Source organism: Boleophthalmus pectinirostris, unplaced genomic scaffold, assembly GCF_026225935.1.
Source record: "Boleophthalmus pectinirostris isolate CB_2022bp ecotype Guang Dong unplaced genomic scaffold, ASM2622593v1 HiC_scaffold_13, whole genome shotgun sequence".
In the NCBI taxonomy this organism is placed as follows: domain Eukaryota; kingdom Metazoa; phylum Chordata; class Actinopteri; order Gobiiformes; family Gobiidae; genus Boleophthalmus; species Boleophthalmus pectinirostris.
This window is the reverse complement of record NW_026571036.1, coordinates 4,583,777-4,598,363: the sequence shown is the minus strand read 5'-3', so window position 1 is coordinate 4,598,363 and position 14,587 is coordinate 4,583,777. Positions and strand designations below refer to the sequence as shown.

General features: G+C 49.5%; 1 protein-coding gene across 1 annotated transcript in view; it reads right to left on the bottom strand.

The window, feature by feature from the left end:
- Nucleotides 1-14,587, bottom strand: part of LOC110153437 (glutamate receptor ionotropic, kainate 2-like) — a 238,669-nt gene that overhangs the window by 11,862 nt on the left and 212,220 nt on the right. The gene's annotated exons all lie outside the window — the stretch shown is intronic.

Sequence of the window (14,587 nt, the reverse complement as noted above, 5' to 3'; positions counted from 1 at the left end):
CCAGGACTGAGACCAGGACTGAGGCCAGGACTGAGACCAGGACTGAGGCCGAGACTGAGGCCGAGACTGAGGCCAGGACCAGACCAGGACCAGACCAGGACCAGACCAGGACCAGACCAGGACTGAGACCAAGACTGAGACCAGGACTGAGGCTGAGACTGAGACCAGGACCAGACCAGGACCAGACCGGGACTGAGACCAAGACTGAGACCAGGACTGAGGCCGAGACTGAGGCCGAGACTGAGACCAGGACCAGACGGGACCAGACCGGGACTGAGACCAGGACTGAGGCCAAGACTGAGACCAGGACCAGACTGGGACCAGACCGGGACTGAGACCAAGACTGAGACCAGGACTAAGACTGGAACTGAGACTGGGACTGAGACCAGGACTGAGGCCAAGACTGAGACCAGGACTAAGACTGGAACTGAGACTGGGACTGAGACCAGGACTGAGGCCGAGACTGAGACCAGGACCAGACCAGGACCAGACCAGGACTGAGGCCAGGACTGAGACCAGGACTGAGGCCAGGACTGAGACCAGGACTGAGGCCGAGACTGAGGCCGAGACTGAGGCCAGGACCAGACCAGGACCAGACCAGGACCAGACCAGGACTGAGACCAAGACTGAGACCAGGACTGAGGCTGAGACTGAGACCAGGACCAGACCAGGACCAGACCGGGACTGAGACCAAGACTGAGACCAGGACTGAGGCCGAGACTGAGGCCGAGACTGAGACCAGGACCAGACCGGGACCAGACCGGGACTGAGACCAAGACTGAGACCAGGACTGAGGCCAAGACTGAGACCAGGACCAGACCGGGACCAGACCGGGACTGAGGCCAGGACTGAGACCAGGACTAAGACTGGAACTGAGACTGGGACTGAGACCAGGACTGAGGCCGAGACTGAGGCCGAGACTGAGGCCAGGACCAGACCAGGACCACCAGACCGGGACTGAGACCAGGACTGAGACCAGGACTGAGACCAGGACTGAGGCTGAGACTGAGGCCAGGACCAGACCAGGGCCAGGGCATGATTGAGACCAGGACTTAGACCGGGACAAGACCGGGACCGAGACCGGGCCTGAGACCGGGACTGAGACTAGGACTGAGACTAGGACTGAGACTGGGACTGAGACCAGGACTAAGGCCGAGACGTAAGCCAGGAGTAGACCAGGACCAGACAGTGATTGAGACCAGGACCAGACCGGGACCAGACCGGGACTGAGACCAGGACTGAGACCAGGACTGAGGCCGGGACCAGACTAGGACCAGGCCATGATTGAGACCAGGACTGAGACCGAGACAGAGACCGGGGACTGAGACCAGGACCAGACCAGGACTGAGACCGAGACAGAGACCGGGGACTGAGACCAGGACCAGACCAGGACTGAGACTGGGACTGAGGCTGAGACTGAGCCCCGGACCAGACCAGGACCAGACCGTGCTTGAGACCGGGACCAGACCGGGACTGAGACCGGGACTAAGACCGAGACCAAACCAGGACTGAAAATGATTTAGTCCTGGTTTAGTCCTAGATCAGTCTCATTTCATTTTCGCAATAATAAAAATATACAGGAAGTCGAGTCTTGGATGTAAACAAACACGTGAGGAACTACTCCCACCTTTTTACTTTTAAACAACGCCTCAAACTGGATTAAGAGCGCGAAGAGTTTTGTGAAGTGGGGTCATTATTTGCGGAGGACAAATTCTATGGATAATATGGATGAGATGCTGCAGTTGACTATATTATTTTCGCTATTTACCGAGTGTTTATTTTATTTGTTTAATTGGTTGTTACGTTAGAATTCGTTCGCTTGACGGTAGGCGGGTACTTTTTTAATTTAACCAATCGCCGCTGTTTGGTCGTGACGTATGTAATGCACCAAATCCCGTAGGAGGAAGGACAATAACGTCTTTCCCCTTTGATAAAATTCACCAAACATTCTCTTTGTTCCGGCTTTAAATCCTCGATCTCCGGAATCGTTGCCAACACTGAATATATGACTCTTCGCTGATTGGCTGGTGCCCGAACTCGCACTTCCGGGGCTCTTGTAAACCGTCTAGTGAATTCCGATTCCTGAAGTAGTCGCCGGAGAGAATTGAAATTGAGCGGAGTTAGGCGACGTCTCCCTGTACTCAGAGAAGCAAATCGCAGCCAAAAAAAAATCTGGTAAATTCTCCTGGAAATTGCAACGGCCTGAACAGATCTTCACCTTACTGACAAATCCAGACTTTTTATTTTTTTATACAGATTAATTTCAGTCTGGTCTCAAGTAGAGATGCGCGCGGATGGGCTATTTTTTCATCCGCAACCGCGACACAAAACTCATCATCCGCCCGCTGTCCATTTTGCACCGAAGGTTTTCAAAACTGCCGATTGATTTTAGATTTTAGAACAATCATACAGCAAACAAACTAAGGAGCCTCGATAAAAATGCAAACTACAGCTCATTCATTCCAAAATTCGCTCAGCGTGTATGTTCGCATTCTTAATTGTCCGTAACAACCCCAAACTTACCTGGTTTTCTTGCGCAGCTAATTAACTGACAACGTTTTCCGACTAGGCTGTTTTTGAACCTTCTTGCCTTCGTGTTGGATGTTGTTACATTCTGAACATTCTGCCATTGCCCCATGTTGTTTCAAAGTCATAGCCTCACTCCATCAGTCTTTCTTTAAGTTTTAAATCCCCCGAGTGGCAGTCTACACTATAATGTCTGCGTGTTTTAAAATATATCTGATATCGAAACAAAAAAAAAAAAAAGCATAACTAAATAAGTATGTCCCTATAGCCACTTACGTGTTGGCAAACAGCTGAAATAAATTAGAAATAATAAAATAAACTGCATATAATATGTGCCTCGTAAACATTAGGCATCAATAACCCGACACAACCTTAACCTTCAGAACATAAAAAGAGGTCAAATTGCTAATTAAAGGTTGTATAGAGGATTTTCCAAGGAACGAGAAATCCAGCGACTGTTTGTCCTTTTTCAAATGTTGCGCATGCGTGAAACCCCCCCTCCCCTACAGCTCCTACGTAGAAACACCTCCTCCCTCCTCCTCCTTACACCAGAAACAGGTTTGTTTACAGCCGCTGCACATGACTTGTAAACAACTAACTACAGTGTTGGTTAGGCAAGACGGAGAAGTGAGGAGCAGGGAGAAGAGCGGATCGGGCAGCGGGGAGAGGAGCAGGAAAGGGGTGCAGAGAAGGTTGCGCGGAGATTCTGTGCGAATGAACTAGCTACAACACGCAGCAGCAAGCGGACTCTTTCTTTGCCTTGAAAATTACGTTTTCAGACATAGGATATCGCTTTCGTGTCCTGAAAAACGTTTGTCTCGCTCTTGGAAATAAAGTACGTTTTCATAATAAGCAGAAGTTTCCTGTCCAGGAGTAATTTGTGGACCAGTGCGTCAGTCTTTAGACCCTTCGTCTGCTTCAGTCGCGCCATCACTGGAATGAATCTTCAAGAATCACCTTAGTTTGGCTTCGCTGCTTTTCCCCTTGTCTTCTTCTTTCAGCGACCTCAAAAACGGACTTTCTTTTGCGGCGAACTGCTCCTGGATTCTTGTCTCCATTGCAACAAACTTTGTGTGAACTGCGAGGAAGATATAGGTCAAAAAAAGCTGCTAAGAACTGTTGCGTTGGTGGAGTAAACAGCGTCTGTGCGTCTTGCGTCTGTGGACTGCGTGACAGTCGTACGTAAACCACGTACCGGCGGCGCAGGCAAGTCAGTTACACTAGAAACGTAGGGAGATTGATTGACAGCCTGTCAGCTCACAGATAACGAGGCAGTGTCGTTATCTATTGGCAAATGTTTAGCCCCACCACGTCCAGAGTTGATGAATTTTTATTCTCTGTTTTTTGGTCATCATAATTACAAGGCTACTGCATCTATAATCTATCATTGACAACGTGAAACAAAACAAAATCCTCCATACAACCTTTAAGGACATGACGTACACTTCATACTACAAGCGTAAACAATGACACTCGTCTTTTCAGATGTAGGTAACAACACTAACAATAACTCGGGCAGGTTTTTGATGAACGACCGACGATAGAACGTGAGGAGAAAGTTCCAGAAAGGCGAGTATTTCATGTTTTCCACAATAGCGCAGAGCGAGTGTGAGTGTAACAGCAGGTTTAAGGCGGTGTTTTCTCTTGACCTGCTTGTGCATTCAGCTCCAGTGTGATATTGTTGGCAGCTCTCGGGGCCTTTACAATTCCACTAATCCTTCAATTTACACTCACTCCACATCCACTCTCCTCCTCTCTCATCTCTCCTTTCTCCTCTTTCCTCTCTCCTCTGTTCTCTCTCCTCTCTCTCCCTCTCTCTTCTCTTTCTTTTCTCTGTTCTCTTTCCTCTCAGCTCCCTCCTCTTTCCTCTCTCCTTCTCCTCCCTCTTCTCTCCTCTTTCCTTTCTCCTCCCAACTTTCTCCTCAGTTCTCTCTCCTCCCTCCTCTTTCCTCTCTCCTCCCTCTTCTCTGCTTTCTCCTCTTTCTTCCCTCACTCTTCCCTCCCTCCTCCCTACTTTCTCCTCAGTCCTCTCTCCTCCCCTCTCTCCTCTTTCCTCCTTCCTCCTCCCTCTTCTCCCTTCCCTCCTTTTCTTCTCTTTCTTCCTCACTCTCTCCTCTTCCTCTCTCCTCCCTCTTCTCTGCTTTCTCCTCTTTCTTCCCTCACTCTTCCCTCCCTCCTCCCTACTTTCTCCTCAGTCCTCTCTCCTCTTTCCTCCTTCCTCCTCCCTCTTCTCCCCTCCCTCCTTTTCTTCTCTTTCTTCCCTCACTCTCTCCTCATTCCTCTCTCCTCCTCCTTTCTCCACCATCCTCCTTCCTCTCTTCTTCCTCCTCTGCTCCTTCCTCGTTCCTCTCTTCTCCCTCCTCTCTCTTATTTTCTCTGTTCCCTTTCCTCTCAACTCCCTCCTCTTTCCTCTCTCCTTTCTCCTCCCTCTTCTCTCCTCTTCCTCTCCCTCCTCCTCTTTCTCCTCAGTCCTCTCTCCTCCCTCCTCTTTCCTCCTTCCTCCTCCTCTCTTCCCCCTCCCTCCTTTTCTTCTCTTCTCCCTCACTCTCTCCTCTTTCCTCTCTCCTCCCTCTTCTCTCCTCATTCCTCCCTCCTCCTCCTTTCTCCTCCAGCCTCCTTCCTCGTTCCTCTCTTCTTCCTCCTCTCTCCTTCCTCGTTCCTCTCTTCTCCCTCCACTCTCCTCCCTTTCTTTCCTCTCTCTCTCCTCCTTCACTCTCCTCCTCTCCTCTTCCTCTTTCCTCTCTCCTCTGTTCTCTGTCCTCTCTTCTCCCTCCTCTCTCTTCTTTTCTCTGTTCTCTTTCCTCTCAGCTCCCTCCTCTTTCCTCTCTCCTCCCTCCTCCCTCTTCTCCCCTCCCTCCTTTTCTTCTCTTTCTTCCCTCACTCTCTCCTCTTTCCTCTCTCCTCCCTCTTCTCTCCTCATTCCTCTCTCCTCCTCCTTTCTCCTCCAGCCTCCTTCCTCGTTCCTCTCTTCTTCCTCCTCTGTTCCTTCCTCGTTCCTCTCTTCTCCCTCCACTCTCCTCCCTTTTCTTTCCTCTCTTCTCTCCTCCTTTCACTCTCCTCCTCTCCTCTTTCCTCTCTCCTCTGTTCTCTGTCCTCTCTTCTCCCTCCTCTTTCCTCCTTCCTCCTCCCTCTTCTCCCCTCCCTCCTTTTCTTCTCTTTCTTCCCTCACTCTCTCCTCTTTCCTCTCTCCTCCCTCTTCTCTGCTTTCTCCTCTTTCTTCCCTCACTCTCCCCTCCCTCCTCCCTACTTTCTCCTCAGTCCTCTCTCCTCCCTCCTCTTTCCTCCTCCCTCCTCCCTCTTCTCCCGTCCCTCCTTTTCTTCTCTTTCTTCCCTCACTCTCTCCTCTTTCCTCTATCCTCCTTCCTCGTTCCTCTCTTCTTCCTCCTCTGCTCCTTCCTCGTTCCTCTCTTCTCTCTCCACTCTCCTCCCTTTTCTTTCCTCTCCTCTCTCCTCTTTCCTGTCTCCTCTGTTCTCTGTCCTCTCTCCTCTTTCCTCCTTCCTCCTCCCTCTTCTCCCCTCCCTCCTTTTCTTCTCTTTCTTCCCTCACTCTCTCCTCTTTCCTCTCTCCTCCCTCTTCTCTCCTCATTCCTCTCTCCTCCTCCTTTCTCCTCCAGCCTCCTTCCTCGTTCCTCTCTTCTCCCTCCACTCTCCTCCCTTTACTTTCCTCTCTTCTCTCCTCCTTCCTCTCTCCTCCTCTCCTCCCTCCTCTTTCCTCTCTCCTCTGTTCTCTGTCCTCTCTTCTCGCTCCTCTCTCTTCTTTTCTCTGTTCTCTTTCCTCTCTCCTCCCTCCTCTTTCCTCCTTCCTCCTCCCTCTTCTCCCCTCCCTCCTTTTCTTCTCTTTCTTCCCTCACTCCCTCCTCTTTCCTCCCTCCTCCTCCCTCTTCTCCCCTCCCTCCTTTTCTTCTCTTTCTTCCCTCACTCTCTCCTCATTCCTCTCTCCTCCGTCTTCTCTCCTCATTCCTCTCTCCTCCTCCTTTCTCCACCATCCTCCTTCCTCGTTCCTCTCTTCTTCCTCCTCTGTTCCTTCCTCGTTCCTCTCTTCTCCCTCCACTCTCCTCCCTTTTCTTTCCTCTCTTCTCTCCTCCTTCCACTCTCCTCCTCTCCTCTCTTCTCATTCCTCTCTCCTTTCCCCTCAGCCCTCTTTCCTCTCTCTTCTTTCCTCTCTCCTCCCTTTTCTTTCCTCTCCTCTCTCCTCCTTCCACTCTCCTCCCACCTTTCTCCTCCCTCCTCTCTCCTTTTTCCTTCCTACTTTCTCCTCCCTTTTCTCCCCTCCCTCGTTTTCTTCTCTTTCTTCCCTCATTCTCCCCTCCCTCCTTTCTCCTCAGTCCTCTCTCCTCCCTCTTCTTTCCTCTCTTCTCTCCTCCTTCTTCTCTCCTCCCTCCTCTTTCCTCTATCCTCTCTCCTCCCACTTCTCTCCTCTTTCCCCTCTCGTTCTTTCTCTCTCCTCCCTCCTCTGTCCTCTCTCCTCTTCTCTCCTTTCTCCTCTCTATTCTTTCCTCTTTCCTACCTTCTCGGTCCTCTCTTCTCTTCTCACCTCCCTTCTTTTCTTCTCTTTCTTCCCACACTCTCTTCTCCCTTCTTGCTCCTCTCCTCCCTCCTCTCCTCTCTCCTCTTTCCTCTCTCCTCCCTCCTCTCCTCTCTCCTCTTTCCTCTCTCCTCTCCTCTCCTCTCCTCTCCTCTCTCTTCTTTCCTCTCTCCTCCCTCCTCTGCTCCCTTTCTTTCCTCTCTCCTCTCCTCTCTCTCTCCTCTTTCCTCTCTCCTCCCTCCTCTGCTCCCTCCTCTTTCCTCTCTCCTCTCCTCTCTCCTCTTTCCTCTGCTCTCTCTTCTCCCTACTTCTTTCTCCTCTTTCCTCCCTCCTCTTTACTCTCTCTTCTCTCCTCCCTCCTTTCTTCTTCCCCCACTCTCCTCCCTTTTCTTTCTTCTCTCCTCTCTTCTCCCTACTTCTCTCTCCTCTGCTTTCTCCTCCTTCCTCTTGCCTCCCTCCCCTTTCCTCCCTCCTTTCTCCTCCCTACTTTCTCTCTTCTCTTTCCTCCCTCCTCTTTCTTCTCTCCTCCCTCCTCGTTCCTCCTTCCCCTTTCCTCTCTTCTCCTTCCTCTCCTCTTGTCCCTTCTCTCTCCTCCTCTCCTCCCTTCTTTCTCCTCCCATCCTCGTTCCTCTCTCCTCCCTCCTCTTTCCTACCTCATTTTTCTCCCTCCTTTCTCCTCCTTCCACTCTCTTCTCTTTCCTCTCTCCTCCCTCCTCTCTGCTTTCTCCACCTTCCTCTTGCCTCCCTACTTTCTCCTCTCTCCTCTCTCCTCTCTCTTCTCTCCTCTTTCCTCTCTCCTCCTTCCACTCTCCTCCCTCCTCTTTTCTCCCTCCTCTCTCCTTTCTCTTTCCTACTTTCTCCTCCCTCTTCTCCCCTCGGTCCTTTTCTTCTCTTTCCTCCCTCCTCTATCCTCTCTCCTCCCTCCTCTGCTCCCTCTCTCCTCTTTCTTCTCTCCTCCCTCCCTCCTCTTTCCTCTTTCCTCTCTCCTCTTTCCTCTCTCCTCCCTCCCTCCTCTTTCCTCTCTCCTCTCTCCTCCCTCCTCTTTCCTCTCTCCTCTCTCTCCCTTCTCTTTCCTCCTCTCCTCCCTCCTCCTCCTCTTCTCTCTCCTCCCTCCTCTGCTCCCTCATCTCCTCTCTCCCCTTTCCTCCCTCCTCCCTCCCTCCTCTTTCCTCTCTCCTCTCCTCCCTCCCTCCTCTTTCCTCTATCATCTCTCCTTCCTCCTCTATCCTCCCTCCCTCCTCTTTCCTCTTTCCTCTCTCCTCCCTCCTCTCTCCTCTTCCTCTCTCTCTCTCTCTCCTCTCCTCTGCTCCTCCTCTCCTCTTTCCTCTATCCTCTCTCCTTCCTCCTCTATCCTCCCTCCTCTCCTCCTGTCTCCTCCTTTCCTCTCTCCTCTCTCCTCTCTCCTCTTCCTCTCTCCTCCTCTCCTCCTCTCTTCCTCTCTCCTCCTCCCTCCTCTCTTTCCTCTCTCCTCCTCCTCTGCTCCCTCCTCTCCTCTCTCCTCTCTCCTCTTTCCTCTCTCCTCCCTCCTCTGCTCCCTCCTCTGCTCCCTCCTCTCCCCCCTCCTCTCCTCTCTCCTCTCCTCCCTCCTCTTTCCTCTCTCCTCCCTCCTCTGCTCCCTCCTCTGCTCCCTCCTCTCCTGCCTCCTCTCCTCTCTCCTCTCCTCCCTCCTCTTTCCTCTCTCCTCCTCCTCTGCTCCTCCTCTCTGCTCCCTCCTCTCTCCTCTGCTCCTCTCTTTCCTCTCTCCTCCCTCCTCTGCTCCCTCCTCTCCTCTCTCCCCTTTCCTCTCTCCTCCCTCCTCTCCTCTATCCTCTCTCCTTCCTCCTCTTTCCTCTCTCCTCCCTCCTCTCTCCTTTCTCCTTCCTCCTTTCTCTCCTCTCTTCTCTCTTCTTTCTTCTCTCTTCTCCTTGGTGGAATTACAGCATCTGGCAGAATTACAGAATTATCTCCGGCGTCCGTTTTTCTCGCTCGGGCTCAGCGGGGAGTGCGTGTGTATAATTTTATATAAACGCACGCGGGCTGCAGATGGAGCCGCTCCGTCTTCAGTTTCGTCCGCATTTTAAGGTTGATAAAAGTCCCAAAAAATACGGGCTTAAGTTCAGAGATAGGAGGAATTGGAGGAATTAGTGGAATTAGAGCGAACGGGAGCGGCGCGATCAAAAGCCCGGAGCTCTTTGAAGACGTCACGGGTTTTTTACGAAGCGTCTGACAAAACGAGGGGCCGAAATCCGCGTGGTAAAGAGCGCGGGACGGACAAACCGAACTAGAACAAACCCTGAAAGTGAAACCGAGATGACGTCATAGGCTGAAATCCGATATTTTTGCGAGGTCATTTATATTTCCAGTTAAATGTGACTTCTAACCAGTGTTGGGAAGGTGACTTTTAAAATGTAATCCCCTACAGATTACAGATTACACACCCCAAAATGTAGTTTGTAACAGAATCCATTAAATTACTTAAAGTGAGTAATGTAATCTGATTACTTTGGATTACTTGGTTTGCTGTAGAGAAGCAAAGACCAGGATATCGTAACATGAGAAGTTTTGTCTGATAAAAGAAAATAAAAAGTCCAGACTTTACTGAACCAAATTAAAAATATTATTGATAGAAGATGAGGAGACACGTCCACACAGCAGGATTTAGTCCTGTTAAATCCTGGTTTAGACCTGGTTTAGACCTGGTTTTAGTCCTTGTTTTAGTCCTGGTTTTAGACCTGGTTTAGACCTGGTTTAGACCTGGTTTAGACCTGGTTTAGTCCTGGTTTAGAACTGGTTTAGACCTGGTTTTAGTCCTGGTTTAGCCCAAAATGTGAAAACAGGAAAATACCGCCATGTAATCCATTTATTTCAACAAAGTAACTGTAATCCAATTACCACTCACTGAAACAGTAACTGTAACTGAATACAGTTACTCATCATTTGTACTCTGATTATGTAACTCTGGTACATGTAATCTGTTACTCCCCTGCACTGCTTGTATGTGACTCCAGTGTGAACGTTAAACGGCCCGAAAGTGTTCCGCATGTGACACTGGAGACACGACGACAAGTAGCAAGTAGAAGGTGCATGATTTTGCATAATTTGTCAACTTTTTTCTTCCGAATACTTTAATATTACTTCAAAATGAAAGGAAACTATTTCTATAAAATATGTCAGTCCTTCCAAGCAAATTTTTATCATTTTAAATACTTAAAAAAAAAAAAATCATGTCCCTTCATCAACAGTTCAAAGATGGAATAACACAAGATATGATGAAATACATCCATTTATTTACATGATTTTCAGGTCTTTGAAATTTGGGAAATAATTTTTGTTACGTGTTTCATACATGGTCTGTTTTAAAACGTATGGAACTTTAGAACCAAAAATGGTACAGAAAAAAGGTCAACAGTTTCATAAACTAGAGTACATATGTATCTGTTCAATACATTTTTATATCAGATGCATTAACTTGAATTTTTGGCCTTGTTGTTTACTTCTGCTTGACCGAGCCCAGGAGCATAGGGGCGAAAAAATCAGATTTGGGTCACTTCAGGCTGCAGTCTGAACGTCGCCGTAAACTCATGGAAAAGTTTTGAAATGTTGTCAGTGAAAAAACGTGGGAACCCTGAATATTACAAGTTTGTTTGCTGCAAAATAAACAATAGAAACGAATGAGAATCAATACTTCTGGATACACCGGTCAGTGTTGATGTATTGATATTTCCCTCGTGAGCGTACAGTCTGAGCGGCGCGATGTTGTTGTTGTTCCGGAGCAGTCAAGTTTGATTCATGGTGCGTTTAGAGTCTTGTTAGCGTGTTTGTGCAGTACTCAGCTCATGTCTCACACGCTCCCAGCCACGTCTCACTGTAACTGCTCAGGACAAGTGTTTACAGAGAGGCTAACGAGACGCCATCTGAGCCGTCCGCAGCGCTTAGGCACGGAGGTGGTTTGAGCTGTGATAAGAAACGAGCCCAAACAGCTGCAAAAGTAAAAGGACCGGATTTTTTTTGGACTATAAGGCGCACTTAAAATCCTCTAGTTTACTCAAAAATCGACAGTGCGCCTTATTAATTAATTCTGGTCGTGTTTACTAACCTCGAACTGATTTTATGTGACACACGACGCTCAAAAATATGTCAAAATGTTTTAGTACGACTTTGGTAAACTACGAAACCGCACCGCTTGATAGATCGTGGAAGCATTACAACTGCCGTAGCCAGGAGCCTCAAGGAGTAAAGGGTGAAGTTCTAGTTCTGCGTCGACTCATCGCGCGTCGTCGTCTCGTCGCAGAAAGAACACAAATATTCCACTGAGTTCTTGTCCCTTGCCCTTTAGTCCGACAGAAGTTGACCACATCAGCGCACAAGGAGCGAGCTGTTTTTTATAGTTTATGCAAATTTGCCATTTGTTTCTGAGTTTTCTTTCTGTAAAACCGTAAACAAATGTGCAGAAAGTCGCATTAAAGGGATAGTTCGAGTTTTTTGACATGAATCTGTGAATGAGCAGTGTCGTGCATCCACACTGACTTTACCCCCGACAGCGTCCGGTGAGCCGAGATACTGGCCGTTTTCGGTGCTGAGGAAAATAGTCCGGCAAGTTGGCTGGGGACAGTAAAATAAAGTGTTTTTCTTCTCAAAACAATCTGTGTTCAAAAGAGTGATATATTTGCATCACAAAACCATCGTCCTCCAAAAAGTCAGACCTTATAATCGCTTGGCTTATAACCTTTTAGTATTAGTACTGAGCTCAAAATTGTCCGTTCCACCTTGTGATGTCATGAGGTGGCAGTGCTCAAGTGAACAGATCAGATAATAGTGTAATACGGGCCATTTAACCGTATTGTTTTTTAACGAATTGCTTTTTATTCCCTCTTTCCGTCGAGCTTCGGCCCTTTTGTTTTCAGGGACGACAGGTGCGTTGTTCCCCTGTCAGCGCCGCACCTGCCGCAGCCCCTGTCTCCTTCATCACTTAACGGTCGCCCGCGTCCATCTCCCGCTCGTCCACCGAGGAGCCAAAGCCCCGCGAGACAAACCCCCCGACCGATGCCACGAACATCAAACCTGCTCCTCTTTTATCCTCCTCTAGCATCCTTTTCCTTCCTCCTCTTCCATCCTCTCCTTCTTTCCTCCTCTCTTATCTTCCTTCAAACCCACTCCTTGTTCAGCCTCCTCTATCATCCTCTTCTTTTATTCTCCTCTCTCCTCCTCCTTTCCCGTCCTCCTTCAAACCTCCTCCTCTGTCATCCTTCTCTCTCGTCCTCCTCTACTCTCCTTTTTTCCTCCTGTATCCTCTTCTCCCACCCTCGTTCAAATATCCTCCTCTCCCGTTTTCTTTTCCTATCCTTCTCTCTCATCCTCCTCTCCCATCCTCCTCTCTCATTCTCTCCTCCTCTTCCATCCACCTTCAAACCTCGTCTCTTCTCTTCCTCTCCCATCCTCCTCCAAAAAGAGCCACTAACCTCTCATCCTCCTCTCATCCTCCACTCAGATCCTTCTCTCGTCTCCTCCTCTTCCATCCTCCTTCAAAGCCACTCCCCTCTTATCCTCCTCTTCCATCCTCCTCTCTTAACCTCCTCTCCAATCCAGCCCTCCCATTCTCCTTTCCCTCCCTTCTCTCTCATCCTCCCATCCTCCTCTTCCATCCTCCTTCAAACTCACTCCTCTCCCATCCTCCTTCATACCTCATTCTCTCTTATCCTTCTCTTCCATCCTCCTCTCTTAACCTCCTCTCCCACCTTCCTTTCCCATCCTCCTTTCCCCATCCTTCTCTCTCACCCTCCTTCAAACCTCCTCTCCTTTCCCACCTTCCTCTATCATCCTCCTCTCCCATTCTCCTCCTCCTCTGAATCCTCCTCTCCCATCCTCCTCTCTCTTCCTCCTCTGTCATCCTTCTCTCCCATCCCTCTTATCCTCCTTCAAACCTCCTCCTCTGTCCTCCCCTCTTATCCTCCTCTCCCATCCTCCTTTCTCAGCCTCCTCTATCATCCTTCTCTACCTTCTTCCTCTTAACCTCCTCTCCTCCTCGTCTAGCATCCTCCTTCAAACCTCTTCCTCACTCATCCCCCTCTTTTATCCATCTCTCCTCTCCTACCTTCCTCTTCCATCCTCCTTCAGACCCCCTCCTCTCCCATCCTTTGCTTCCATCCTCCTCTTCTATCCTCCTTCAAAACTTCTCTCTCATCCTCCTCTCCCATCCTTCTCTTTTATCCGTCTCTCCTCTTCTACCTTCCTCTTCCTCATTCCTTCTCTCGTATCCTCCTCTCTCATCCTCCCATCCTCCTCTCTTGTCCTCCTTCAAACCCCCTCCTCTCTCATCCTCCTCTACCGTTCTCCTCTCCCATCCTTCTCTCCAATCCTGGTTTCCTATCCTCCTCGCTTGGCCTCTTCTCCCACCTTCCTCTTCCATCCTCCCCTCCCATCCACTCTCTATCCTTCGCTCTCATCCTCCTCTCCCTCTTTCCTATCCTGTCCTCCTCTATCATCCTCCTTTTCTATACTTCTCTCCTCTTCCTCCTCCCATCCTCCTCTCTCTTCCTCCTCTCCCATTCTCCACTCTCCTCGTCTATCATCCTCCCTTCCCATCCCTCTTATCCTCCTCTTCCATCCTCCTTCAAACCCACTACCCTCTCATCCTCCTCTTCATTCCTCCTTTCTCATCCTCCACTCTCATCCTCCTCTAGTATCCTCCTTCAAAAACCCTCCTTTCCCATCCTCCTCTTTTATCCATCTCTCCTCTCCTATATTCCTCTTCCCCTCCTCCTCCAAAGCCACTCCCCTCTCATCCTCCTCTTCATTCCTTCTCTCTCATCCTCCTCTTTTATCCTCTTCTCCCACCTTCCTCTCTCATCCTCCCATCCTCCTCTTCCATCCTTCTTCAAAGCCACTCCCCTCTCATCCTCCTCTTCATTCCTCCTCTCCCATCCTCCTCTTCATTCCTCCTTCAAACCTCATCCTCTCTCATCCTCCTTTCCCATCCTTCTCTCCTCTCCTCCTCTCTTATCCTCCTTCAAACCCCCTCCTCTCGTCTTCTCCTCTTTTATCTATCTCTTCTCTCCTACCTTCCTCTTCCATCCTCCTTCAAACCCACTCCTCTCTCATCCTCCTCTACCGTTCTCCTCTTCCTTCCTCCTTTATCCTCCTCGTTCCCCATCTTCCTCTTCCTTCCTCCTCTCCCGTCCTCCTTCAAACCTCCTCCTCTATTCTTCTCTCTTATCCTCCGCTTCCATCCTCCTCTTTTATCCTCATTAAAACCCCTCCTCTCTTATCCATCTCTCCTCTCCTATATTCCTCTACCTTCTTCCTCTTCCATCCTCTTATCCTCCTCTTCCCTCCTCCTCCAAAGCCACTCCTCTCTTATCCTCCTCTCCCATCCTCCTCTTCCATCCTTCTTCAAACCTCATCCCATCTCATCCTCCTTTCCCATCCTCTCTATCACCCTTCTCTACCTTCTTCCTCTTCCATCCTCTTATCCTCCTCTTCCATCCTCCTTCAAACCTCATCCCAACTCATCCTCCTTTCCCATCCTTCTCTCCTCTCCTACCTTCCTCTTCTATCCTC